Here is a 27,207-nt window from a genome sequence, read left to right on the forward strand (position 1 = left end):
CGCGCGCCCTAAGCACAGTGGCCGGGAAGGAGCCTGCGCTGCCAGCAGAGCGGGAGAGGGACGCCGGGCACGGAGCAGAGCGGTGAGGGGAACAGCATCCCTGCCTAGCAGAGGGCAGGGACGCCGGCACTACAGTACCCCCCCCTTTAGGCCCCCCCTTTTCTAGGCCAGATAGAAATTTAGCTAGGATGAGAGGGGCATGGATGTTCTCCCGGGGCTCCCACGTTCTCTCCTCAGGACCAAACCCCTTCCAATCTACCAGAAAAAAGGTCTTTCCTCTTACCCTTTTGGTGGCAAGAATGTTCTCTACCTCAAACTCGTCCTCAGCAGAAACCGGAGCAGGAGGCGTACCTGTAGACTTGGAAAAAGAGTTAAGCACCACGGGTTTGAGGAGAGATACATGGAAGGAGTTAGGGATCCGTAAGTTGGCCGGGAGTTTCAATTTATAGGCCACCGGGTTGATCTGACTGATGACCTCCAGAGGACCGATGAACCGAGGCCCTAACTTGTAAGAAGGTATCTTGAGTCGAACATATTTAGATGAGAGCCAGACTTTATCTCCTGGACGAAATTGTGGAGGATCCAGGCGTTTTTTGTCAGCGTGTCTTTTCATACGCTCGGATGACAGAAGGAGTGCGGACTGGGTACTCTCCCATATGGAGGAAAATTTGCTAACGAGAGATTCCGCAGCCGGGTTGTCCACAGAGGTGGAGACAGGAAAAGGAATCCGAGGATGCTGACCAAAGACTACAAAAAACGGGGATTTGGAGGAGGATTCGCTCTCGTGATTATTATAAGAGAACTCGGCCCATGGTAGGAGATCCACCCAGTCAGAATGGTGGGCATTAATGAAGTGCCGGAGGTAACTGGTCAGGTTCTGATTGATCCGCTCCACTTGACCATTGGACTGTGGGTGGTAAGCGGAAGAGAAGTCCAGGGTGACGTCTAGTAGTTTACAAGTGGCTCTCCAGAAACGTGAGGTGAACTGTACCCCACGATCCGACACGATGTGGAGGGGCAGGCCATGAAGACGGAAGATGTGGCGGATAAAGTCTTTAGCCAGCTCGGGTGCAGACGGAAGGCCTGGCAGGGGAATAAAGTGAGCCATCTTGGAAAAGCGGTCAGCGACCACCCAAATGACCGTACAACCGGCAGAGACGGGGAGATCAGTTATAAAGTCCATTGCTATATGCTGCCAGGGGGCAGCAGGTACAGGAAGCGGAAGGAGGCGTCCGGCTGGCAGATGTCTCGGGACTTTGTTGCGGGCGCAGGACACACAGGCAGAAACAAAGTCTATTATGTCCTTGTGCAGGGTAGGCCACCAATAGTGCCGGGCAATAAGCTGGAGGGTCTTTTTCTGACCGGCGTGGCCAGCTAGTTTAGACGAATGGCCCCAGTGTAGGATCTTCTCCCGATCAGGTACTGAAACAAACGTCTTACCGGGAGGGAGACGATTTAGACTCACGGGAGCCACCTGCATTACTCTGGCGGGATCGATAATATGTTTAGGTTCTTCCTCGAGATCGGACACCAGAAAGGATCGGGACAAGGCATCTGCTTTGACGTTTTTGTCAGCCGGGCGAAAATGAAGAACAAAATCAAAGCGAGCAAAAAACAAGGACCACCGGGCTTGGCGCGGGTTAAGTCTCTGGGCATGCTGGAGGTAAGCCAAGTTCTTGTGGTCAGTGTAAATTATTACCGGATGAAGAGCCCCCTCGAGTAGGTAACGCCACTCCTCCAACGCCAGCTTGATGGCCAATAACTCTCGGTCTCCTATGGAATAGTTGCGCTCAGAAGAGGAGAAGAGTTTGGAGAAGAAGCCACAAGTTACCATTCTCCCGGAAGATGATTTTTGAGTAAGTACCGCTCCGGCTCCAGAGGAGGAGGCGTCAACTTCCAGGAAGAACTGCTTGTTGCCGTCCGGGCGATGCAGCACCGGGGCGGAAGAGAAGGCCTGTTTTAGGGAAAGAAAGGCCTCCTCTGCTTCGGGCGGCCACTCTTTGGGATTAGTACCCTTACGGGTGAGCGCGGAAATTGGGGCAGTCCGGGAAGAGAAGTGCGGGATGAAGAGGCGGTAATAGTTGGCGAAGCCCAGGAACCGTTGAATAGCCTTCAACCCCTCTGGTCGGGGCCATTTCTCGATGGCAGACAGTTTCTCAGGATCCATTTGTAGGCCGGTCTGAGAGATAATGTAGCCCAGAAACGGAAGCGAGGTCTGCTCAAAGAGGCACTTCTCATATTTAGCGTAGAGATGGTTCTGCCTGAGCCTGAGCAGGACCTGACGAACATCCCTCCGGTGAGTCTGGAGATCCGGAGAGAAGACCAAGATGTCGTCCAGGTACACCACTACGCAGGAGTAGAGAAGGTCCCGGAAGATGTCATTGACCAACTCTTGAAAGACGGCAGGAGCGTTACAGAGGCCAAAGGGCATTACCAGATATTCATAGTGGCCGTCCCGGGTGTTGAATGCCGTCTTCCATTCATCCCCCTGACGGATACGAACCAGGTTGTACGCCCCACGGAGGTCCAGTTTGGTGAAGATTCTAGCCCCCCTCAGACGATCAAATAACTCCGGAATGAGCGGAAGGGGGTACTTATTCTTCACCGTGATCTGGTTAAGGCCTCTATAGTCTATACAGGGACGGAGAGAGCCGTCCTTCTTTTTGACGAAAAAGAAGCCTGCTCCCGCCGGGGAGGTAGATTTCCGGATGAATCCCCTGGCCAGATTCTCCTCAATATATTCGGACATCGACCGGGTCTCAGCAGCGGATAATGGATAAATACGCCCACGGGGAGGAGAAGTACCAGGTAACAGGTCGATAGGGCAGTCGTATGGTCTATGAGGGGGTAGTGTTTCTGCCTCCTTTTTATTAAAGACATCAGCATAAGACCAATAAGGAATCGGAAGTCCAGGTAGATTAGCTGGGGTAGGAGAAGGACGGACGGGATGAACGGGAACCAGACAGGTCTTATGGCAGCCCTGTCCCCAGCGAAGGACTTCTCCGGTCTGCCAGTCAAGAACGGGTGCATGTTTCTGGAGCCAAGGTAGGCCTAGCAAGAGGGCGTGAGAGAGTCCAGGCAGAACATGGAAGGAGATACTTTCAGAATGCAGCATTCCCACCTGCAGAGTAATGGATTCGGTGATGAGTTGGATGGGGCGTGGTAAGAGCCCCCCATCCACGGCAGCAACAGACAAGGGTACAGCCAGAGGTTTGGTGGGGATGCGGTATTTCTCTACCAGGGACTGTGAAATAAGATTCCCGGCTGCTCCAGAGTCCAGTTGGGCTAGTTCGAAATAACGGTTCTCCCCGTAGACGATTGAAACTGACAACAGCAGGGATGGAGAGGATTTATTCTTGTCTAGGTGGACCTCTCTGAGCGAACCTAGACACAGGCGTTTCCCGACCTCTCCGGGCAGGCACGGATCCGGTGCTCCTTACTGCCACAGTAGAAGCAGGTCCCCTTGGCACGGCGTAAGTCCTGACGGGTCTTGACCATCTTGGTCTGGTCGACCTGCATAGGCTCAGGAGGGTGTACCTGGTTAGAGACAGAAGGAGTGACGGGTTTCTGAAAAGTAGGAGCTAGACGTGGTAACCTCCTCTCACGGGTGACCTCTCTGGCACGCTCCTGGAACCGTAGGTCAATCCGGGTGGCAAGAGTTATTAAGTCATCGAGAGTGGTAGGAATGTCCCGACCGGCAAGTTCATCTTTAATACGGCCGGACAGACCCTCCCAGAAGACTGAAACCAGAGCGTCATTATCCCAGGCCAGCTCCGAGGCAAGGGTACGGAACCGTATGGCATATTGGCCCACGGTGAGATTTTCCTGACGGAGGCGCAGCAGAGATGATGCGGATGAGGTCTTCCGTCCGGGTTCGTCGAAGACTTTCCGGAAAACCGAGAGAAAGGCAGGCAAGTCGGACACCAGGGGGTCTCCTCTCTCCCATAGAGGATTTAGCCAGGCCAGGGCCTCCCCGGTGAGATGGGACATGATGAAGGCAATTTTGGCCCGGTCTGAGTTAAACTGGTGGGACAATAGTTCAAAGTGCAGGGTGCACTGGTTTATGAAGCCCCTAGCTTGAGCGGGGTCGCCTCCGAAGCGTGGAGGTGTAGAAAGCCGGGGTCCGGAGCAGGATGCCATGGTATTGGTGGGCAGCGGCGCTGCCGGGCTGCGAGTCATGACACTAGCGGTGGTTGCTGGTGGAGCAGTCAGAGTGTCCAGGAAAGAGTTGACATTCCGCAGATGACTCAGGATGGACTCCTGTTGGGACCTCTGACGGGACAGTTCATGACGTAGGTCCGAAAGCGAGAGAGCTTGGGTGCCACCGGGTTCCATGGCCCGAGCAAACTGTAAAGGGTCTGGGAGGCGGAACCTCTGAGCTACTATACAAGGGGGCTGTCCTTGTAAGGGAGCGGGTGGCGACCAGGGAAGACGGGCAGGGAGTCACAGCAGGTGACCGGGACAGTCTCTGAGTGAACGGGCTGGAGGTCACGGCAAGTGACCGGGGCAGTCTCTGGATGAACGGGCAGATGGTCACGGCAAGTGACCGGGGCAGTCTCTGAATGAACGGGCAGATGGTCACGGCAAGTGACCGGGGCAGTCTCTGAATGAACGGGCAGATGGTCACGGCAAGTGACCGGGGCAGTCTCTGGATGAACGGGCAGATGGTCACGGCAAGTGACCGGGGCAGTCTCTGGGTAAAGGGTTGGTACGACCTGTGGCGGCTGAGGATAGACGTGAGCTCCCAGGTGAGCAGGCGAGAGTCTCTGGATGAACGGGTGGTCACAGCATGTGACGGCGGAGCCTCCAGGAAGACCAACAGACAGGCGGCAGATGAGCGCTCCCAGGTGAGCGGGCAGAAGTCTCTGGACAGGCGGGTGGTCACAGCACGTGATGGCAGAGCCTCCAGGTAGGCTAGCAGACAGGCAGCAGATGAGCGCTCCCAGGTGAGCGGGCAGGAGTCACTGGACAGGCAGGTGGTCACAGCACGTGACGGCGGAGCCTCCAGGTAGGCTAGCAGGCAGGTAGCAGATGCGTGCTCCCAGGTGAGCAGGCAAGCTGGTCCTTAGACAGACTGACAGGAGTAATAAGGCAGACCGTCGGACCTCAGACTAGCAGGCAGGTAGCAGATAATCAGGCAGGAATAAGACAGCAAGCTGGCAGGAATCTGGCAGGTATCTGGCAGGTAACTGGCAACGGGACCTGAGGGCTGAAGCAGAGTAGTGAACAGTGCAACAACATTGCTCGGGCACCTCCATTTTGGAGGAGGTGCCTTATATATGGTAAAGTCCTCCGGCCATTGGCCGGGGACTCCTTAGGACGGCGCGCGCGGCCCCTTTAAGAGGGAGGGAGGGCGCGCGCGCGCGCCCTAAGCACAGTGGCCGGGAAGGAGCGCGCGCTGCCAGCAGAGCGGGAGAGGGACGCCAGGCACGGAGCAGAGCGGTGAGGGGAACAGCGTCCCTGCCTAGCAGAGGGCAGGGACGCCGGCACTACAGGGATTATTGGTATCCTTGTGTACGTAAGAAATTCTGTGAAAATAAGAAAAGTCTAGTAGATAATACAGAGAATATTAGGCATCTATCACACATGTAGCGCCACTGTCAGGTCCCAGTGAAGTTTTAATTAAATGTTATACTTCCTAACTTTATTTTTTTTACTTTAATTGGAAAAATTAAAAAAACAAATAAAAAAAACTTCAATTTTGAATTTACTTAATTTTACTTTGTCTCCCCTTCCAACTCTTTCCCCAGATCTCTGCCAGCTAGCGGTCCTAGAGTTAGTGAGCAGGGAAATGTCGACAAGTGATGGGTTACGGTATATGTCTTATCATTGCTCCTGGACTCCCTCCACCTACTCATTCAGGTCTGCAGAAGAAGTATGGTAATCATCATGCATGGGGCAGTCTGAACAATACTGGGATACATAGCTAAAGCCTTGGATTGCTCCTCAAATTGTGCTAATGTGACTTCAAAATCTCTCTAAAAAATGAAAAAAAAAATCTCTAAATAGATCTGTTAATACTAGCTATTTGATAGTTTCCAGATGGCAAAAGAAAACATTTTATTATACTACACAACTGTCATGGACTGGCCCACAGGGGAACAGGGGAATCCCCCGGTGGGCCCCTGTGCAGACAGGGTCACTAACCCCACTGTATGGGCAGTACTTGGCATAATTCACTCTGTACAGAAAAAAGCATATAATCATTCAGTTGCCAAACTACCCAGTTTATTATATAGATATAGGTAAATTTGTGAACGAGGGTAATGTAATATTTTCATGCAGGTGAAAATTGGACCCCCAAAGTCAATGTTACTGGTGGGCCCTTGGCAACCCAGTCCGACACTGCTGCACAAAGTTATATTAGTATGGTGGTAAAAACATCATACAAGATAGATGATAAAGATGAGTGTTTCTCTGTACCAACATTTTTTCGCTAGGTGGAGATTCATTCTGATGGTAGAATGATGTAATGGGTCATTGTTCCTTAGTTACATAGCTGTAGCTGACAAGGTTGAAAAAAAGGTCCTATCTATTATTCTAATGTGTTTATCCAGAGGAAGGAAAGAACCCTAGATGCTAATTGCCCAATATTATGGAGAAAACTATAGAAATCACAAAAAAATTCTAGATCAGTGTCCAAGGGGTAACGTTTCTCCTTGTGGAGAGTGACATACTGGATCTGGCATGCCAATGTAAGTGCAATGCTCCTCTGGCAAATTAAATATGCAAATTGCCTCTTCAGAGAGGAAGAGGAATAGATCTCATACTTTGCACTGAAGAGAGGAAATACCCCGAAACACCGTGTCTGCAAATTGAGATGCTGATTTGGCTTTTATCCTAAGTCATATTGCAAGACTCGTTAAAGGGTCGATAGTGACTTATAGGATTGCTACTTCCAACAGGTGGCGCTATAGAGTTCTAGTGCTCTTCCTTTCTGAAGAGGCAATTTACATAGATCAATGTCCAGAAGTCAGGTACCCAAGAAAAACTGTAATTTTATATTTTAAAAGAATTCATCCCGGTCATTCTTGAATATGTTTAGTGAATCAACCATTACGACATCATGTGGCAGAGACTTCCATAGTCTCACTGCTCTTACAGTAAAGAATCGCTGTCTGTGACGATTAAAGAGGTTGTCCACTACTTTTTCATTGATGACCTATCCTTAGGTGATCAATGTCTGATCAGTCAGGGTTCGACACCCGGCAGCCGTTATCGGTGGCGGTGGCTGCCAGCCGGAAATACTCACTTGCAGAGCTGCTCAATCTTCTTGTAGTGGCCGCGGCAGGGTACTGCACATCTGCCCACTACTGATTTGAATAGGAGGCTGATGTGTAGTTGCTGCCGCAGGGTACTATCAGAAAACGGCCAGCCTCGCAAGTGATTATTTCACCGATAACAGCTGATTGGCGGGGGGTGTCAGGTGTCGGACCCAGACCGTATCAGACATTGATGACCCATCCTGAGGATAGGTCATTAGTGAAAAAGTAGTGGACAACCTCTTTAAACCTTCTCTCACATAGTGGATGCCGCCTTGTCAGCGTTGCAGTCCTAGGTGTAAAAGATCATTAGAAAGATCTCTGTACAGTCTCCTCATATACTGTGTTTGTACATTGTAATAAAATCGCTCCTCAGTCTTCATAACTGAGTAACCCCAAGTGTGATAACCTTTCTTGGTATTGTAGGCCTCCCATTTCCTTAATAATCTTGGTTACGCTCCTCTGGACATGCTGTATAATGTACTGCTGAATAATGAATAAGGATAGTTCAGATCTCAGCAAGCTTAAAGTGGGGCAAAATTTTATTATATTCCAAAAAATAGATATAAAAGCACATAAAATCACTCATGGTAGAAAATCACAAAACAGATCACTATAAAGCCACCTAGTGGCACGTTGGCCAGTAGCCCGACCCAGGTTTCGCCTCTCCTTTCGGGCTTCTTCCAGGGGCATTACCTAAGCATTTCCTGTCATTTAAATAGAACACACCCTGAAAGTATCAATTACAAAAACATACAAAACATGCGCTTTAAATCTACTTTTGCGAGTGTGATAAAATTTTGTACCACTTTAGGCTTGTTGTGGTCTGTACTGTCCTTGTTCAGTATTCAGCAGGGAGTAGGTCTGAATATCCTGGATAGGAGGCGATTAAGTGCTACCCCTCAATGTGGTCAACAATATAGAGTGGTTAATGAAGTTTCCCTAACTAATCTTCCAAATGAGTGTAGCGCGGTAAACATTTTTATCTTCATTATTATTATTATTTATTATTATAGCTCCATTTATTCCTTGACGCTTTACATGTGAAAGGGGTATACAAAGCACAAGCAATTACCATAATTTTGAACAATACATATCAGCGACTGGTACAGGAGCAGAGAGTACCCTGCCCTCAGGGGCTCACAATCTACAAGGGATGGATGAGGATACAGTAGGTGAGGGTAGAGCTGGTCGTGCAGCGGTATGATGGAGCTGTGGTTACTGCAGATTGTAGGCTTGTCGGAAGAGGTGGGTCTTTAGGTTTGTTTTGAAGATATTGTAAGGCTGCGCTAGTCATCATACTGGGGGATACTCGCTGCACCGGGTCAATTAAAGCACACCAGCCACGTTTTTCCAGTTTTCACACTCCAGCAGTTTATTATACATCATAACTGCTATAACCGAGTCCAACCCAGTGGCTCGCCGACATATTACATATAACGTCCAGGAGCCTTTCAAGTGGCAGACAGACCCACTTGGCTCCAGTTGCAGCCCCCAGCAAAGTCACTTATAGAAATGTCCAAATCAATCAGTGTTTTTACCTTCGCCGGGTTTTAGCTGCTTCAGACTTATTCTGCCACCACTGTGGCTTTATGGCTTCCCAGATGGGGGTCTCCAGCCCTCGTACCATCCAAGGCTACTGGTATGCTTACACAGCCAACATCCAGCCTCTGCCTTTCAGGCTCTTGCCTTCCAAGCCTCTGGCCCTCCAAGGCTGCTGGGATCGCTTACACAGCAAAGGATCCAGCCTCCGCCTTTCAAGCTTCACCAGGCTTCAATAGGCCTCACTGGGCCTCACACTCTAGCGGTGTCCCACACAGGAACAGGCCTCATGCCTTACACCCCCTGTCTCAAGACTACCAGGGTTTATATATCCTGTAGTACACACACACAGGACCTGTGCTGATGTCACAGCCATGTGATCAGACATTCTGTGTGCACAGTACCTGTGCTATGTCACAGTCATGTGACCAGTCACCTGAGGGGGAGGTACATGGTCAGCCAAAACACATCCTGGACCATTACCGTAATGCCGCAAGTCGCTGCATTACATATCTCCCCCCCTCTGTTCAAACTTGTGGGGTTGAACACATAATATACACAATCACATTATAACCCCCAGTTCACACAGAGACCATGTACTTGACAATTGCGCTACTCAGCCCCTGGAACCTTAGTCATCGACATTAGCCCATTCCTTAGGGACCTATCATCCGTCATTGTCACGGACTTCGTCAAGTCACATTTCCAGGTCATAACCTTGTCAGACCTCCCCCGCTCCCAGCAGTCAATACAGCAGTGTGACTCAGATGCCCTGGTATCTAAGGTCCGGTTCGAGTCCGTACTGTCCCGTCCTCTATTGGGTCGTTTGTATGGGCCACTCAAACCTGAGTTTCTGGAGGTCTCACTACCTCTAAACCCACGCCCACTGCTCTCAGGACATCTTGAAAGGTCCCTAACTTCAGCTGTAGCTGTTCTGTTATTTAGGGGGCCCTTTCTCTGTCTGGTCTCACAATTTCTAGACGGCTGCCACTTTCTGCCGCTCAGGCGATTCTGTCTTTCCACTCGCAGTCTAGCTAGATTCAACTCTTCTACCTCTCGCAGGTAGGTCACTCGGTATTCCATCAGCATGCGTATATATGCAAGACTTTCTTCTGTTCCTACAGCGGAGAATGACACCATGCCGTCTTCATCTGGTATCCAGTCCTGTCGATCACGTGGACTGCTTACTCTCATCACACCAGACTTCTTTACCATCATCTGCATGGCTCGGCCATTTCTCCCAATGAGCTTTCTCACCAGAACATGAGGCACCCGGATGACCTCTTCCCGCAGACTGTGGGCTTTTTTCATAAGCTCCAGTTGTCTAACGGCTTGTTCCGTCTTCAACTGGAGAAACCGCTTTGTGCGTATACATCGCCAGTGTATGTCACTTAGGATCGCCACCCTCTTCACTGTGACTTCGGTCGTGGACAGGACCACCAGCTGTTTAGCTTCTGAGGTCGAGTACACCTTACAGGCTCTCACGGCCTTCTTAAACTCTTCATGCACGGACTCACTGGTGCATTCTTCTCTCAAATCCTCGGGTACATCTATGAGGCATTTGTACCGAGATGTTTCTGTCTCACCAGTGGTTTCCAGACGATCAACCAGCTCAGGTTTCAGGGACAACTGACTTTCAGCTTCTTCACCCTGTATGCTTCCCCTGAGCTGACTCACAGCTACAACTTCAAGAATTTTCATCTTGACCACTCCCATTTCATATTTATCTTCTGTTGACACTCTCTTAGCTCTCCTCAGGTCCACCTTCTCATGGTATAAGGGAGTGAGTGCAACTTGTTTTTCCTTTTCCTTCTCCAGGGAGGCCTCGTTCACTGAGTAATACTTTGCCAAGTGACTTTTGAGCCCGAAAACTTCTTCCTCTAGCTCAGCTATTCGCCTCTCAGCAGCCCATCTCTGAAGCTCTTCCTGCTTCAACTGCTCCTTTAACAGTAGAGTTCTCTCAGACCTCTCTGTCTCCAATGCGCCCACTCGGCTCTCAACAGCCAGTCTCTCAAGCTTCTCTTGCTTCAAATGGGCTTGTAGCAACTCCTTGAGCTCCTTGATCTCGGCTCCTACATCCACCGAATCATCCGAGCTTGCGTTATTCGAGTAGGTATTTTTTTCATACCTCCCATCTCCAGTGGCCAACTCCTGGCCCTGGTCTGTGGCTTCTCCGATAGACTCCTCCATCTTTTTCCGCTCAGCTTCCATCTTGCTGATTCTTTCCTTAAGGCACGTCTCTGCCCTTTGGAGATTATCGCAGAACGTCTGCAGCTCCTTCACCTGAGCTTCCAGACCTAGGGTCTTTTTGCGGAGATCATCATTTTCATCACGGGTGTCCTGCAGAGTGGTCTCAACCACTTGGCGCATGTGCTCTGCATCCGCCTTATCATCCTCTAGTTTTTCTTTAACCCTGAGGAGATCCTCATAGTCTCTCTTAATTTGTTGCAGTTCCCCACTGTGTTCACCATATTCCTTCTTGGATTCACACAGCTCCCGGTTGAAATGTTCGCGCAGTCGTTCTAGGTTTTGTTCACGCCCAGAAACTTCATCCTGCAGCGCCTCCTTCTCAAGCTTCAACTGCAAAACCTCCTCCTTGCTTTTGCGGCAGTCCTCCTTAATTTCCTGGAACATTTCCTTCCATTGGTTAATTTCCTCGTTGCTTCCCTCCAGGTCTCGCTGTAAGTTCCTCACAACCTGATATATTTTCTGCCGTTCAGACTCCAGGCTCCGCTGGTCTGAGGACACGTTCTCCAGGTTTTCCCATAGTTGCGGTACGTCACTCTGACACTGCTGCCTGATAGGCTCCAGCTCTTGGTCATGACTGACCGCCTCCTCTTTCAGGGCTGTCAGATCCTGATCCTTCTGTCTCAGTACTGTACCGGAGTTTGCTACTGGCAACGTCACCTCCTCTTCTGCCTCTAAAGGGGGATCCACACTTGAAACAAAAGCACACAGTACTACATTTTCTTTATTTTCACTTTCAGCAAAGACTACAGGAGCAACCTTTTTGTGGCCCTTGCGCCATCGACGGCGAGAGGGGACTCTCTCCCCTCGTCTAGCCCCTCCTGACTGACCTCTCTTTCTACTTTCATAGTGTCACCGTCAGCTACGGGGTCTGTGCCACTCCCCATGGATTTGTGGACTAACAGGTCACCTCCCACTTTGACGTCAACCCCTTCTACTGGAGCTACCCCGTTATCAACGGTCAAATCGTCATTTTTAGGCGGTACCAACCCACAACCAGTAACAAATTTTGATTTTCTATACTCTACGCTCTTGTGAAAATCCGCCCCCTTTTGAGACTCCGTCCCCTTTTGGACACCCACACCTGTAGGGGAATTTTTACAAAAAAAATCAGCAATAGTCTTAGGACTCAGTTCACAACATCTCTTACCACCTCCCCGGGCACTCTGGGACAATACTGGCGGCCCCAGAGAGTTCACAGAATGGTCCACTGCCGCCACTCTATACGGTGCCCACAGCTCCTGCGGTTCCTGCACCATGTCCAGTAGAAGTTTCCCAAATACCTGCTGCGGTTTTAACCAGCACTTTAATCGCTCAATAGCTTCATTTTCTTTTCCTGCTCCGTTCACAGCCATCGCGGTACACTATTCACACTAGACACTTCACCGCTTTCCCCGGAAAAATTTTTGTGGCCCCGCCGAGCCACAGCAAACCAGGTTTGAGTGCAAGGACAATTTTCGTAACCCCGCCGAGTTACAGCAAACCAGGTTTGAGTGCGAGGACAATTTTCAGAACCCCGCCGAGATACAGCCAGATGCTTTAATTTTCGTGACCCCGCTGAGCCACAGCAAACCAGGCTTGAGTGCGAAGACAATTTTCATAACCCCGCCGAGTTACAGCAAGATGCTTTGATCTTTGTGACCCCGCCGAGCCACAGCAAGATGCCTGTATCCACACTCGTCGTCCTGTGCCGTTGCCCCTAGCAACCGGGCTGCAGTTGCCCCTAGCAACCGGGCTGCAATTGCCCGCATTCTCCAACCACATGTAAGGCAGCGCTAGTCATCATACTGGGGGATACTCGCTGCACCGGGTCAATTATAGCACACCAGCCACGTTTTTCCAGTTTTCACACTCCAGCAGTTTATTATACATCATAACTGCTATAACCGAGTCCAACCCAGTGGCTCGCCGACATATTACATATAGCGTCCAGGAGCCTTTCAAGTGGCAGACAGACCCACTTGGCTCCAGTTGCAGCCCCCAGCAAAGTCACTTATAGAAATGTCCAAATCAATCAGTGTTTTTACCTTCGCCGGGTTTTAGCTGCTTCAGACTTATTCTGCCACCACTGTGGCTTTACGGCTTCCCAGATAGGGGTCTCCAGCCCTCATACCATCCAAGGCTACTGGTATGCTGACACAGCCAACATCCAGCTTCTGCCTTTCAGGCTCTTGCCTTCCAAGCCTCCGGCCTTCCAAGGCTACTGGGATCGCTTACATAGCTAAGGATCCAGCCTCCGCCTTTCAAGCTTCACCAGGCTTCAATAGGCCTCACTGGGCCTCACACTCTAGCGGTGTCCCACACAGGAACAGGCCTCATGCCTTACACCCCCTGTCTCAAGACTACCAGGGTTTATATATCCTGTAGTACACACACACAGGACCTGTGCTGATGTCACAGCCATGTGATCAGACATTCTGTGTGCACAGTACCTGTGCTATGTCACAGTCATGTGACCAATCACCTGAGGGGGAGGTACATTGTCAGCCAAAACACATCCTGGACCATTACCATAATCCTGCAAGTCGCTGCATTACAATATCCATGGTAGGCAAGAGTCTGATGTGTTGGGGTAGGGAGTTCAAGAGTAGGGGGGATGCACGGTAGAAATCTTGTATGCGATTGTGGGAAGAGGAGATAAGAGGGGAGTAGAGAAGGAGATCTTGTGAGGATCGAAGGTTGCGTGCAGGTAAATACCGGGAGACGAGGTCATAGATGTATGGAGGAGACAGGTTGTGGATGGCTTTGTATGCCATGGTTAGGGTTTTGAACTGGAGTCTCTGGGTAATGGGGAGCCAGTGAAGGGATTGACAGACAGGAGAGGCTGGGGAATAGCGGGGGGGACAGGTGGATTAGTCGGGCAGCAGAGTTTAGGATAGATTGGAGGGGTGCGAGAGTGTTCAAAGGGATGTCACAGAGCAGGAGGTTGCAGTAGTCAAGGCAGGAGATGATGAGGGCATGCACTAGTGTTTTTGTAGATTCGTGGTTAAGGAATGTGCGGATCTGGGCGATATTTTTGAGTTGGAGTCGGCAGGAAGTGAAAAGGGCTTGAATATGTGGCTTGAAGGAAAGATTAGAGTCCAGGGTTACCCCGATGCAGCAAGTTTGCAGAACTGGGGAGAGTGAGCAGCCATTGACTATGATGGATAGGTCAGATGGGGGGGGGTTGAGTGAAACAGTGGAAAGATGATGAATTCTGTTTTATCCATGTTAAGTTTTAGAAATCTGTCAGCGAAGAAGGATGAAATAGCGGACAGACATTGTGGGATTCTGGTTAATATGGAGGAGATATCGAGTCATGCGGTAGATCTGTGTGTCATCAGCATAGAGGTGATACTGAAAGCCATGGGACTCTATGAGCTGTGTGAGGCCAGAGGTGTAGAATGAGAAGAGCAGGGGTCCTAGGACTGAACCTTGGGGGACACCGATAGATAGGGGGCGAGATGAGGAGGTAGTGTGTGAGTGGGAGACACTGAAAGTCCAGTCTGTTAGGTATGAGGAGATCCAAGATAGGGCCACGTCTGTTATGCCGAGAGATGAGAGAATCTGTAGTAAGAGGGAATGGTCCACTGTGTCAAAGGCAGATGACAGGTTCAGGAGGAGGAGGACAGAGTAGTGTCGCTTGGATTTGACGGTTAGTAGGTCGTTGGTGACTTTAGTCAGGGCAGTTTCAGTGGAGTGATGCGGTCGGAAGCCAGATTGTAAGTGGTCAAAAAGGAAGCTTGAGAAGAGGTGGGAGGACAGTTCAAGGTGGACGTGTTGTTCCAGTAGTTTTGAGGCATAGGAGAGAAGTGATATGGGGCGATAGCTAGTCGGAGAGGATGGGTCAAGGGAAGGCTTTTTGAGGATGGGTGTGATTGAGGCATGTTTGAAGCATGAGAAGAAGACACCAGTTGTTAGTGACAGGTTGAAAAGGTGGGTTAGGGTTGGTATGAAGACTGTGGTGAGGTTAGGGATGAGGTGGGACTGGATTGGGTCAAGTTCGCAGGTGATGAGGTGTGATTTGGAGAGTAAAGAGGAAACTTGATCTTCCATAATGGTGGAGAAGCTGGTTTTGGAGGAGAAGGGTTGAGTAGATATGAGGAGGGGGTGTGGGGAGTTTAGGCGAAAGCTTTGTCTGATGGTGTCAATCTTCTGCTTAAAAAATGAGGCAAAGTCTTCAGCTGAGATGAGAGGAGTAGGGAGTAGGCGCTGGAGGAGAGAATTGAAAGTACTGAATAGCTGTTTAGGGTTGTGAGACAGGGAGGATATGAGAGATAAGAAGTATGTTTGTTTTGCTGCAGTGAGTTTGGACTTGAAAATAGTGAGGGATTGTTTGAATGCGATGAAATGCTCGTTGGATTGGGACCTTCTCCATCTCCGCTCAGCAACCCTGGAGGCCCTTCGCAGTTCTTTAGTCAGGTTGGTGTGCCAGGGTTGCCTGTTGAGTGTGCGAGCTGTGGTATGTGTGAGGGGGGCGAACAAATTGAGAGCTGCAGCTGTTGTGGTGTTATATAAAGTGGCAGCAGCATCTGCATTGTGTAAGGAACTTATGTCTGTAAGAGGGAGAAGGGATTCAGAGAGTGAGTGTCAAAGTGTTTGAGATTTCTGTGAGGGTGTGCAAGTTTGTGGAGTGGGGATTATGCGCCTGGAGAGGAGAGGGAAGAGGATGTAAGTAGGTTGTGGTCAGACAAGGGGAGAGGGGAGTTAGAGATGTTAAATAGGGAACGGAGGCAGGTAAAGATGAGGTCCAGTGTGTGGCTATCTTTGTGAGTGGGGTTAGAAGACCATTGAGCAAGGCCAAAGGAGGAAGTGAGGGATAGAAGCTTAGAGACAGATGAGTGAGCAGTGTAAATGGGGATGTTGAAGTCACCCATGATGATAGACGGGATGTCAGTGGAAAGGAAATGAAGCAGCCAGGTGGTGAAGTGGTCGAAGAAAGAGGTGGCTGGTCCTGGGGGACGGTAATTGACGGCCAGTTGGAGGTTGGAGGGGGGATTGATGCGCACAGAATGCACCTCAAAAGAGGGGAGGGCAACGGAGGGTGGCAGTGGGATATGGGTGAAGGAGCAGTTGTCTGACAGGAGAAAACCTACTCCTCCACCTTTCTTGCCATTAGAGCGGGGTGTTTGAGAAAGATGGAGTCCATCGTATGAAAGTGCAGCTGGTGAGGCTGTGTCAGAGGGGGTGAGCCAGTTTTCAGTGATGGCGAGGTAGGAAAGTTTGTTAGTAATGAAAAGATCATGAATGTTGGAAAGTTTGTTGTAGATGGAGCGAGCGTTCCATAGTGCTCCCGTTAGTGGGACTGGGGAAGCGGTGGCTAGGCGGATGGATATAAGGTTTGAAAGGTTGCGAGAGTTTGGGACAGATCGTGGATAGAAGGCGAAAGTGACTGTGGGGATGTGCTGAGGAGGGCCAGGATTTGGAGTGATATCGCCTGCAGTTAGAAGGAGCAGGGAAAGTGTTAGTAGGTGGGAGCAGGACAGGGCATGAGGTGACTGTCTGTGTTTGGAAACATAGGAGTGAATATTGAGGAATAGTTCTGAGAAGGAGGTGAGATGAATGGGGAGCATGGAGGGAGAGATGAAGAGTTCCTTGCTTACTTCATGTTTGTGACTTTACGACCGGTTCTTTTTTTAAACTGATAGCTCCTTCTTTGTACTTTGTGTGGAATGCACCAAGGATCGCTGCTTAATTACAGGAAATTTACTTACGTAGTGTAATGTCTTATTGATTTGTGTACCTGCACCGCAGGGGAACTTATGGATGACCAGAATGTGATATTGCACAAAAATATTTTCCTAACATCCTAAACTCTCCTTTTTAAGAACTCCAATACAATTTAATAGGGTGTAAAAAGCAAATAAGCCTTACGACTTTAATTTTTTGAACAAGAGTCACCAATTATAGTCCCAGACGCAGTAGTACCGTTATAGTAGACCATAAGTCTCTCCAAGTCCATTATGTATAAATACATACAATACATGCAGAGTTACGACCCTTCTCAAGAACTGAATTTTTGGATCCTTATGAATTAACAAGTTTCTATGCCCCTTAACAATATGTATAAACTGGCTCTAAACTACTAAAAAAACAACTGGCTACCATGCCAACCAGAAATTGTCTGCCATGGTTATGTGCTAGGGGATGCAATGTCACAGTCCTACGATGACAATAAGACGTAGTGGAAAATATAATTGGTAAGCGGCAACAGACTTGTCAGGGTCGGAGAGAGAGATGAGTGGAAAAATGTATATAGGCATCATTGAAAAATAAAAGCTATTATAACCCTTGACAGCTGAAGAGCAATCTATTATTGTGCAGAGCAAATATTCAAATGGTAGCACAGGAAATATTACCTATGTAAATGAGCAGTCACAACTGGCACTGTTTAGAGCGTAACCTACAGAGTACCGTAGTTCTCTTGTGTTAAAGGGGTAATTTAATATCTGGTTGTCCACTTGAATAAAACTACCATGTGCCAACCCAGAAACTCTGTCCTGTGCAGAACGCAATCCAGAAGTAGAGCTGGCTGCTCTGTCTCTGATACTTACAGATCAGGGTTCTTAACAAGCTGAAGTATATTGGTAATATTAGTAGAAAAAATTAAATTGCAGCACTCACCTGTGCGTAAAAAATTTAGAAAACATTATGTGAAGTAGATAAAACTACAGAGTGGTGCTGAATGCCATACTTTTGGATATGGACAACAGCCATTTCGCACCGAGCAGGCGCTTCTTCCTGGTCCCATATTAGTAAGTTGTATATATATTGATTTGAAATAAAGTTTATTCGTTTTTATTATTTTTTGCTTAAGTGGACAACTGTTTTAAAAGAAAAATTTGTTATGGATTCACTAGCATATCACCTTAACTGTATCCATAACAAATTGCATGTTTTGGATTCTTACCACAAATGCAATGCAGCGGAAAAGATGATAAAAAAGGTGACGTAACTAGTTTGTCAGCACAGAATAATTCAATTATGTGTCAACTTAGCATTAACATTACTGCATGTCAAGAGCCACAATGCCAACTCTGTACTAGTTTAATACAAATATTATTACTTTACTTCCTAAAATTGGCATTTTGTTGTAGACAAGTAATAAATTGTGTGTTCCAAACATAAAATCAAATGATAGATCCCAGACTTATCACAGGATACCAGGCACATTCTGTTGTCCCATGTATGTTTTTTTCTATTCTTCTCATTGTTCTAGTAGTCAATAGGCCCTATTCTTCAATTTGCATGTTTTTTTCAAGTCACTTTTCTTTTTTGGTCTTTTTGTATTCTTTGATGTTTTTTGCGGCAAATTCAAGACGGGTCATGAATTTTGTGAGAAGTAAAAAATATTCTTTATTTTTATCTTTAACCTTTTTTTGTGACTTGTTGCATCTTCTGCTGAAATTATGCAAAATTTACGCAAACACCAGGCGTAGCTGGAGTATATTTGCACCTAAAGTTTGCAAATTTTTGAAAAGTTGCAATTAAAGGGATTGTCCACTACTTGGGCAACCCCTTCTGAATCTCTATGTTTCCCCTCAGTAAAATTAAGACACTTATACTCACTGCCGAGGCTGGCGCCATTCCAGCATTGTGGACACTGGCTTTCCCTGGGATTGCATAACATAACAATCAGTAGTGGCCTCACTGTCCTCTCTTACGGACGTAATAGACATTCAGAGGAAGTGAGAACTGCTGCTGCTCTCCCAGATGTCTTGATTTGTCCAATGGAGGGGAGCTTGAAGCCAGCACTGATTGAGCGCAGGGATTGCGTGACATAACAATGCCACGCAGTCCCGGGAGAGCCAGTGCCACCTGTAACGGCGCCGGCACCAGAGGTGAGTATATGGTAAATGTTATTATTTTACCAAACACCAAAACATAAATGTATTAGTCGGGCCTAATTAAACTAGACAACCAAAAATGACAAAAATTAGACCAATAAAAATTAATTTTTAATAATATTTTTAAAAGCGTTTAGGACCTTTCTTTCTAAAAATGTATATACCAAACAGTACTATAGGACATAAGCAAAACATTTTTCTTCGTGGTATATGTATATATACGTGTCCTCCTGATGATTTATTCAGTGAGATCTGTTTTTTTGTTCGCTGTGACTTACTGTGTTAATTGTAGACAGCCTGGGCTTGTTTAGTCCAACCATATATGTTGGTAAAAGGCATAAGGTCTTTTTTCTTACCTGCATGGGGGAGATTTTTTTGGAATAGTTACTCCCCTTGTGTTGTGCTTCAACTCTATGCTGTATCTGACTATGTACCATTATTCAAGTTTTGAAGTGAAGTGTAGTATTCAGTGACAATCATCTACACCTACCTGTTTACTCCGACTCTGCTGTACGTACATTTGGTTGAGGAGTATCAATTTGGAGTATTAATTGAAAATATGTAGAGACAGTACCCATGGCCAGCATGTCTATTTGAATTCAATTATACATATATATATATATATAATTTGTTTCTATCTTTCTATCTTACCTGTCTTGTGTCTATTTATTAGAGATAGGGTGTAATAGGGCTATAAGGGATACCGACGTTGAGCTGGGGCGCCACGCAGTACAAATTAGGGTGCCAACCTCCGATGCCAGGAAGGGACAGGAGGAAAGGACAACTAGGGCTGATATAGACCCTCTTATACTGTCCCCTGACTGGTACCCTTTACATTGGTTGAAGAAGAATTTTTTGCTTATATCCTATAGTATTGTTTGGTATATATGTTTTTAGAAGGAAAGGTCCTACACGCTTCTAAAAATATTATTAAATGTTAATTTTTAGGGGTCTAATCTTTGTCTTTTTTGGCTGTGATGCCACCCTTAGTAGTCTATAACCAGGTATGGAAGAAATGGGTAGTCACATAGACTAATGATTAGGTCTGAGCAGGGCCAAATCCAGGTTTCTGTGGGCCCTGGGTGAAAGAGTCTCAGTGGGCCCCTTTAACACATACCACGATTCGTGATGTACAGATACCGCAGAGAATATATATATATATATATATATATATATATATATATATATATATATATATATATAGTACAGTGCCAAAGATTTCACTTCTTACATTACATGAGCGATATCTATTGTAAATTCTACAATATCTCAGAAACCGGCGAATCGCTCCATACAGAATACTGGCCCCCATAAAATGCTCCATACAGGATACTGGCCCCCATATAACGCTCCATACAAGATACTGGCCCCCATATAACGCTCCATACAGGATACTGGCCCCCATATAACACTCCATACAGGTTACTGGCCCCCATATAACGCTCCATATAGAATACTGGCCCCCATAAAATGCTCCATACAGGATACTGGCCCCCATATTACGCTCTGTACAGAATACTGGCCCCCTTATTATGCTCCATACAGAATACTGGCCCCCAAATAATGCTCCATGTAGGCTGTGCCCCTACATGATTCCCCTTTCAGGCTGTTACCCCCACATAATGCCCCATGCCATGCAGGCTGTTCCCCCCACATTATGCCCTATACAGGCTGTTCCCCCCACATAATGCCCCATGCCATGCAGGCTGTTCCCCCACATAATGCCATATGCAGGCTATTCCCCCCCACATAATGCCCCATGCAGGCTGTTCCCCCCACATAATGCCCTATGCAGGCTGTTCCCGCCACATAATGCCTCATGCAGGATGTCACCTCTCCTCCCCATATAATGCCCTATGCAGGATGTCACCTCCCCCCATATAATGCCCCATGCAGGATGTCACCTCTCCCCCCCATATAATGCCCCATGCAGGATGTCACCTCTCCCCCCATATAATGTCCCATGCAGGATGTCACCTCTCCCCCCATATAATGCCCCATGCAGGATGTCACTTCTCCCCCCCATATAATGCCCCATGCAGGATGTCACCTCTCCCCCCCATATAATGCCCCATGTAGGATGTCACCTCTCCCCCCATATAATGCCCCATGCAGGATGTCACCCCCCCCCCATATAATGCCCCATGCCTTCATATATAAAAAAAAAAATCAAATACTCATCTCACTTCTCACCTGCTGCCGCTACTCTGGACTCCTCAGCGTCGCCGGTGTCTTCCCGCTCTGCGCTGCCTGTGATGGCTCAGGAGAGAGCGCAGACGTCACCGCACCCTCTGACCTCAGACGTCACAGTGCAGCAACCGCGTAAGGGACCGGACCTGCTGCGGAGGCACGAGGAGAGGTAAGTATTGTGCCGGGGCCCTGAGCAAGCGGGTCCCATAGAGCGCCAGGATGCCCAACGGTGAGTGGGCCCCCCACCTGCTCCGGGCCCTGGCACTTGCCCGGGTGCGCCAGGTGCTGACGCTGGCCCTGGGTCTGAGAATATGTTGGGCTGTAGTGCAATGAGATTCTCACTAGAGTGCAATAATTTCTTAATTGTACGATTCTATCCATGGTGATGATGATGGTGATGCTGTACTGTATATCCAGGACATAAACAGATAAACAGTCGCCCCGGCAGAGCTTATTGCCGCTCACACCACATGTTCAGTGCTTGGCTTATCTTTCTCCAGTGCTGGTCACAGTTATTGCCAGGGGTCCCTTGTTATGCATACTAAGAGAGCCTTCAGATCTCTCTTGAACTGTCTGTCTGCATACTGTGTACAAAATGAATTTCATACACAGTAACTGAATCAGTACCATCTGTGAAATGGGTATTTATGCTCCAAGCAGAGGATATTTCTTGCATTTTTAAGGAAAAAGAGAATACAAAATATTACATTTCTTCAGAGGAGCCGGCTTGCCTAAAATATGATTAGGAGATACACAGTTCTGGAATCAAACTCTTCTGGATCCGGTCTTTGTATGTGAATTGCTTTGCTCTCCGACACCAAGAAAAGCAGCGTTTGCTTTTCCGTTACGACATGGGATGAGTACAATGTCAATCTGTACAGTCATGGCCAAAAGTTTTGAGAATGACACCAAAATTATATTTTCACATGATCTGCTGGCCTCTGGTTTTTATTAGTGTTTGTCTGATGTTTATATCACATACAGAAATATAATTGCAATCATATTATGAGTACCAATAGGTTATATTGACAGTTAGAATGAGTTAATGCAGCAAGTCAATATTTGCAGTGTTGCCCCTTCTTCTTCAAGACCTCTGTAATTCTCCCTGGCATGCTCTCAATCAACTTTTGGACCAAATCCTGACTGATAGCAGTCCATTCTTGCATAATCAATGCTTGCATTTTGCCAGAATTTGTTGGTTTTTGTTTGTCCACCTGTCTCTTGATGATTAACCACAAGTTCTCAATGGGACTAAGATCTGGGGAGTTTCCAGGCCATGGACCCAAAATCTCTATGTTTTGTTCCATGAGCCATTTAGTTATTGTAACATACCTGGCAGCGTCCTTGCATAGTGGTCCATCTCCCACTGTGCAAGAGCGCGCACTTGATCTCCTGTCCAGAATGTCTCTCTGGCTTCCCTCCTTGCTGTCTGTTTGTCTGTTTTGGCTGCATAGGGCGACGCCCGCTGAACTTCCTGTTTCTTGTACCTGCTGCGGACACGCCCCTGTTGCACCTTCAGCCTATTGCTGTCCATCTTTGGGTATTTATACCACCTTCTTCCTCAAGATGGCGCCTGAGCATTGTTTCTTGTCAGTTGGCTTCTGTCTCTGACATGCCAGGTCCTATCCTGTTTTCCTGCCTGTTTTCCAGTTCTGTGTCTGAACTGTGGTCTGTTCTTGTGAACACGCTTCTTGCCTGTTCTTTCGCCTTCTAGGGGCCGTATTCCTAGATCTGCCTGTCCCTGCCTTGCGGTATCTGTTCCCGTCTGAACAGATTCCTGTTTGTGTCCCTGCCTTGCGGTATCTGTTCCCGTCTGAACAGAGTCCTGTTTGTGTTCCTGCCTTGCGGTATCTGTTCCCGTCTGAACAGAGTCCTGTTTGTGTTCCTGCCTTGCGGTATCTGTTCCCGTCTGAACAGAGTCCTGTTTGTGTTCCTGCCTTGCGGTATCTGTTCCCGTCTGAACAGAGTCCTGTTTGTGTTCCTGCCTTGCTGTTTCTGTTCCCGTTCCTCTGTTCCCTGTTGTCTGTGCCACGTTTCTACTTTAACCTTGTCTCCCTTTTCCCTCTGTCTGTTTTCTGCATCTTTCTGCAGAGTCTGAACTCGCTCCTAGCCTGTTCCTCCCGCCTTCTCAGGGTCGATTACCTAGACCCGCTCCTGTATCTTGTCTGTCCTGTCTGAACACGCTCCTTGCCTGTTCGTCCCGCCTCTCTGGGGGCCGTATTCCCAGACCCGCTCCTGTATCCCGCTGCAGTGTCGGTCTCTTCCGTACACTCAGTTCCAGTCTGAACTCTCTCCTATCCTTTACCTGTTTTGCCTCTATGTCCGTTCCTTTCCTTTTTCTGCAGAGTCTGAACTCGTACCTAACTCCTGCTTGTTGTCTCTGTACTCCCGTTTGTGAGTTTGTGGTCCACTTGCTACTTCACTGCAAATACCCTGTGGGTATCTGGCTCTGCCTTTCCCTTCCTGTCTGTTCCGTGTGAACAGAGCCCTGTCCGTCCTGCTCTGACTCCTTGCTCACTGCTCCGGCAGCCTTGATCCGCTCTGACCCTTTTGCTCACTGCTCCGGCAGCCTTGCTCCGCTCTGACCCTTTTGCTCACTGCTCCGGCAGTCCTGTCCTGCCCTGCTTCTGCCCGCTGCTCCGGCAGTCCTGTCCTGCCCTGCTTCTGCCCGCTGCTCCGGCAGTCCTGTCCTGCCCTGCTTGTGCTCGCTGCTCCTGCAGCCCCGTCCTGCTCTGTTCTTGCCCACCGCTTCGGGCGTTCCCTCTCTGCTGTGGTTGTCTACCGCATCTGCGGTTCTGTGACCCAGTCTGTACTGGGTCTTAACCTTTCTGTGCTCCAGCCCGTCCTTTCGGCCAGTACCTCCCTGCCTGCATACTCGCCTGTATCCACCCATCTGCATACCTGCCGTGTTTGCTTACATCCACCAGTCTGTGCCAGCCTAACCTGCCTGTTCCAGTAATCCCAGTGTGGGTCAACCCCCGTGTCCGGAGTTTGACCTGGAGTAGCACCTGGTCCCTCTGCCCGGTTTCTCCCTGGTGCACTGGCGTCGTATGCCGTCGTGCCACCTTGGTCGGATCGGCCAGATACTTAGTCACGCCCCTCCAGGCACTCTCCGGTCCATGGTCCAGTGGAACCACAACACCCGCACACGCCAGTCAGTCCGGGCGTGTGCATAACAGCATGCTCAGGCCATGGTTCCCGTTGAGCCCCACGGCCTTCGCTCTCTGAGAAGTTTTCCAGCGAATACATGCATTAAAATAAATAAATAAAATTTTTTTTTTTCCTTTAGCTGAGTTCCAGGCGAATTACGCACCCGTCCAGATGGATCTATCTGCTCTCGTTCCTGCGGATCCGCTACGTTATTATGGGGATCCAAGACAAAGTCGTGCATTTGTGGAGCAATGCATGCTACACTTCAAGTTCTACCCTCTATGTTTTCCCACCGATCGGGTTAAGGTGGCATTCATTATGTCTTACCTGGCGGGTGATGCCTTGGAATGGATCAACCCCCTATATGAAACACAGGATCCGATCCTCCTGGACCTAATGGCCTTCCTGGTGGCCTTTCTAATGGTCTTCGATGATCCTAACCCGGAGGCTCCTGCTGAAGCTTCACTTCCCAATATCCCGGAGCAGCCCCAATGGGTAATGTGTGTGGGTAGCGCAATAGTCCTCCAGCCCAATGAGACTACTGCCCACCCAGAATCCTCACAGGGTGACTACGCTTTCCGGAATACTTCTCCCAACCTCAAGAGGCAGTCCAGACGTGCTAGACGTAGAGGCAAGCCGTCACGCCAGGGTCTGTCCTCCCTGAGACCTCCTGACCCCAACCTTGAAGTCCCTACTGAAGCTTCATCTCCCTGTATCCCGGAGAAGCCCCAACGGGTAATGTGCGTGGGTAGTGCACCAGTTCTCCTGCCCGAAGAGACTTCTGCCCATCCAGACTCCACACAGGAGAACTTCCTGCACCCGGCATCAGATGCTTCACCCACTTTAACCGGTGTGCATGTCCAAGGATGCTCCAAAGCTGTGGTTACCTCAGAGTCTGTGCACCTCTACTACCTGGCGGAGGACCCCCTGTTGCCTCCTGAATCCTCCGGGATACCACTCGATGACAAATGGAGAGAGACTTCTCTACACCCGGTACTCGATACTTTGTCCGCTTCGTTCTGTGAGCCTGACAATGGGTACCCCAAAGTGGTAGTTACCCCCGAGTCTCTACACCCCTCCGACCAGGCGGAGGACCTCCAGTTGTCTCCTGAACCCTTCGGGGTGCTACCTGGTAGCAAAAGGACAGAGACTCTCCTATACTCTGTACCTGATACCTCGCTCGCTTCGTCCAGTGAGTCCAACCTAGTGTACTCCGAAGCAGAGGTTACTCCTGAGTCTCTACACCCCTCCGACCAGGCGGAGGACCTCCAGTTGTCTCCAGAACCCTTCGGGGTGCCACAGTGGTGGTGAATGGACAGAGACTTTCCTATATCCTGGATCTGATACCTCGCTTGCTTCGTCCAGTGAGTCCGACCTAGTGTACTCTGAAGCAGAGGTTACCCGTGAGTCTCTACACCCCTCTGACCAGGCGGAGGACCGCCAGTTGTCTCCAGAACCCTTCGGGGTGCCACCTGGTGGTGAATGGACAGAGACTTTCCTATACTCGGTACCCGATACCTCGCCTGCTTCGTCCAGTGAGTCCGACCTAGTGTACTCTGAAGCAGATGTTTTCTCTGAGCCTCGGCACTCTTCTGACCCGGCGGAGGACCTCCAGTTGTTTCCTGAATCCTCCGGGGTACCACCAGATAACAAAGAGACAGTGACTTTTCCTCATTATGTACCTGATAACCCGTCTATTTCTTCCTGTGAGCTTGACAAGATGTACCTCGAAGCAGAGATTACCCCCAAGTCTCTGTCCCCCTCCAACCCGGTGGAGGACTTCCAGTTGTCTCCTGTACCCTCTGGGGTGCCACCTGAAAATATGTGGAGAGAGACTTCCTTGTGTGCTGTTCCTGGTACTCCACCCGTTTCGTCTGTTGCTAAGGGTGGCTGGATGGGAGGTAGCATCCTAGCTACCCAGAGGAGACCAGTTTTTCCGGTGGACAGTGGAAGTGATCTCTTCGAAGTGAAGAATTGGCCCTCGAATTCCCTGCGGAAGATTCTGGCAGGCCTGAAGAAGAGGGGGCGTAAGGGGGGGGGTACTGTAACATACCTGGCGGCGTCCTTGCATAGTGGTCCATCTCCCACTGTGCAAGAGCGCGCACTTGATCTCCTGTCCAGAATGTCTCTCTGGCTTCCCTCCTTGCTGTCTGTTTGTCTGTTTTGGCTGCATAGGGCGACGCCCGCTGAACTTCCTGTTTCTTGTACCTGCTGCGGACACGCCCCTGTTGCACCTTCAGCCTATTGCTGTCCATCTTTGGGTATTTATACCACCTTCTTCCTCAAGATGGCGCCTGAGCATTGTTTCTTGTCAGTTGGCTTCTGTCTCTGACATGCCAGGTCCTATCCTGTTTTCCTGCCTGTTTTCCAGTTCTGTGTCTGAACTGTGGTCTGTTCTTGTGAACACGCTTCTTGCCTGTTCTTTCGCCTTCTAGGGGCCGTATTCCTAGATCTGCCTGTCCCTGCCTTGCGGTATCTGTTCCCGTCTGAACAGATTCCTGTTTGTGTCCCTGCCTTGCGGTATCTGTTCCCGTCTGAACAGAGTCCTGTTTGTGTTCCTGCCTTGCGGTATCTGTTCCCGTCTGAACAGAGTCCTGTTTGTGTTCCTGCCTTGCGGTATCTGTTCCCGTCTGAACAGAGTCCTGTTTGTGTTCCTGCCTTGCGGTATCTGTTCCCGTCTGAACAGAGTCCTGTTTGTGTTCCTGCCTTGCGGTATCTGTTCCCGTCTGAACAGAGTCCTGTTTGTGTTCCTGCCTTGCTGTTTCTGTTCCCGTTCCTCTGTTCCCTGTTGTCTGTGCCTCGTTTCTACTTTAACCTTGTCTCCCTTTTCCCTCTGTCTGTTTTCTGCATCTTTCTGCAGAGTCTGAACTCGCTCCTAGCCTGTTCCTCCCGCCTTCTCAGGGTCGATTACCTAGACCCGCTCCTGTATCTTGTCTGTCCTGTCTGAACACGCTCCTTGCCTGTTCGTCCCGCCTCTCTGGGGGCCGTAT

The 27,207-nt window shown here is 49.0% G+C and overlaps 1 protein-coding gene across 4 annotated transcripts in view; it reads left to right on the forward strand.

Moving 5' to 3' along the window:
- The window catches only part of NEXMIF (neurite extension and migration factor), a 527,702-nt gene that overhangs the window by 379,364 nt on the left and 121,131 nt on the right, over positions 1–27,207 (forward strand). Inside the window, exon 1 of one of the 4 annotated variants that reach the window (XM_073641023.1) lies at positions 5,771–5,862. The exons of the other annotated variants lie outside the window; for them this stretch is intronic. The gene's annotated coding sequence lies outside the window, so the exon portion shown is untranslated. Of the gene's footprint in view, positions 1–5,770; positions 5,863–27,207 lie in introns of those variants that run through there. 4 annotated transcript variants of the gene reach the window in all.

Source organism: Phyllobates terribilis, unplaced genomic scaffold (genome assembly GCF_046119375.1).
Source record: "Phyllobates terribilis strain yellow unplaced genomic scaffold, ASM4611937v1 Scaffold_7__3_contigs__length_470593459, whole genome shotgun sequence".
In the NCBI taxonomy this organism is placed as follows: domain Eukaryota; kingdom Metazoa; phylum Chordata; class Amphibia; order Anura; family Dendrobatidae; genus Phyllobates; species Phyllobates terribilis.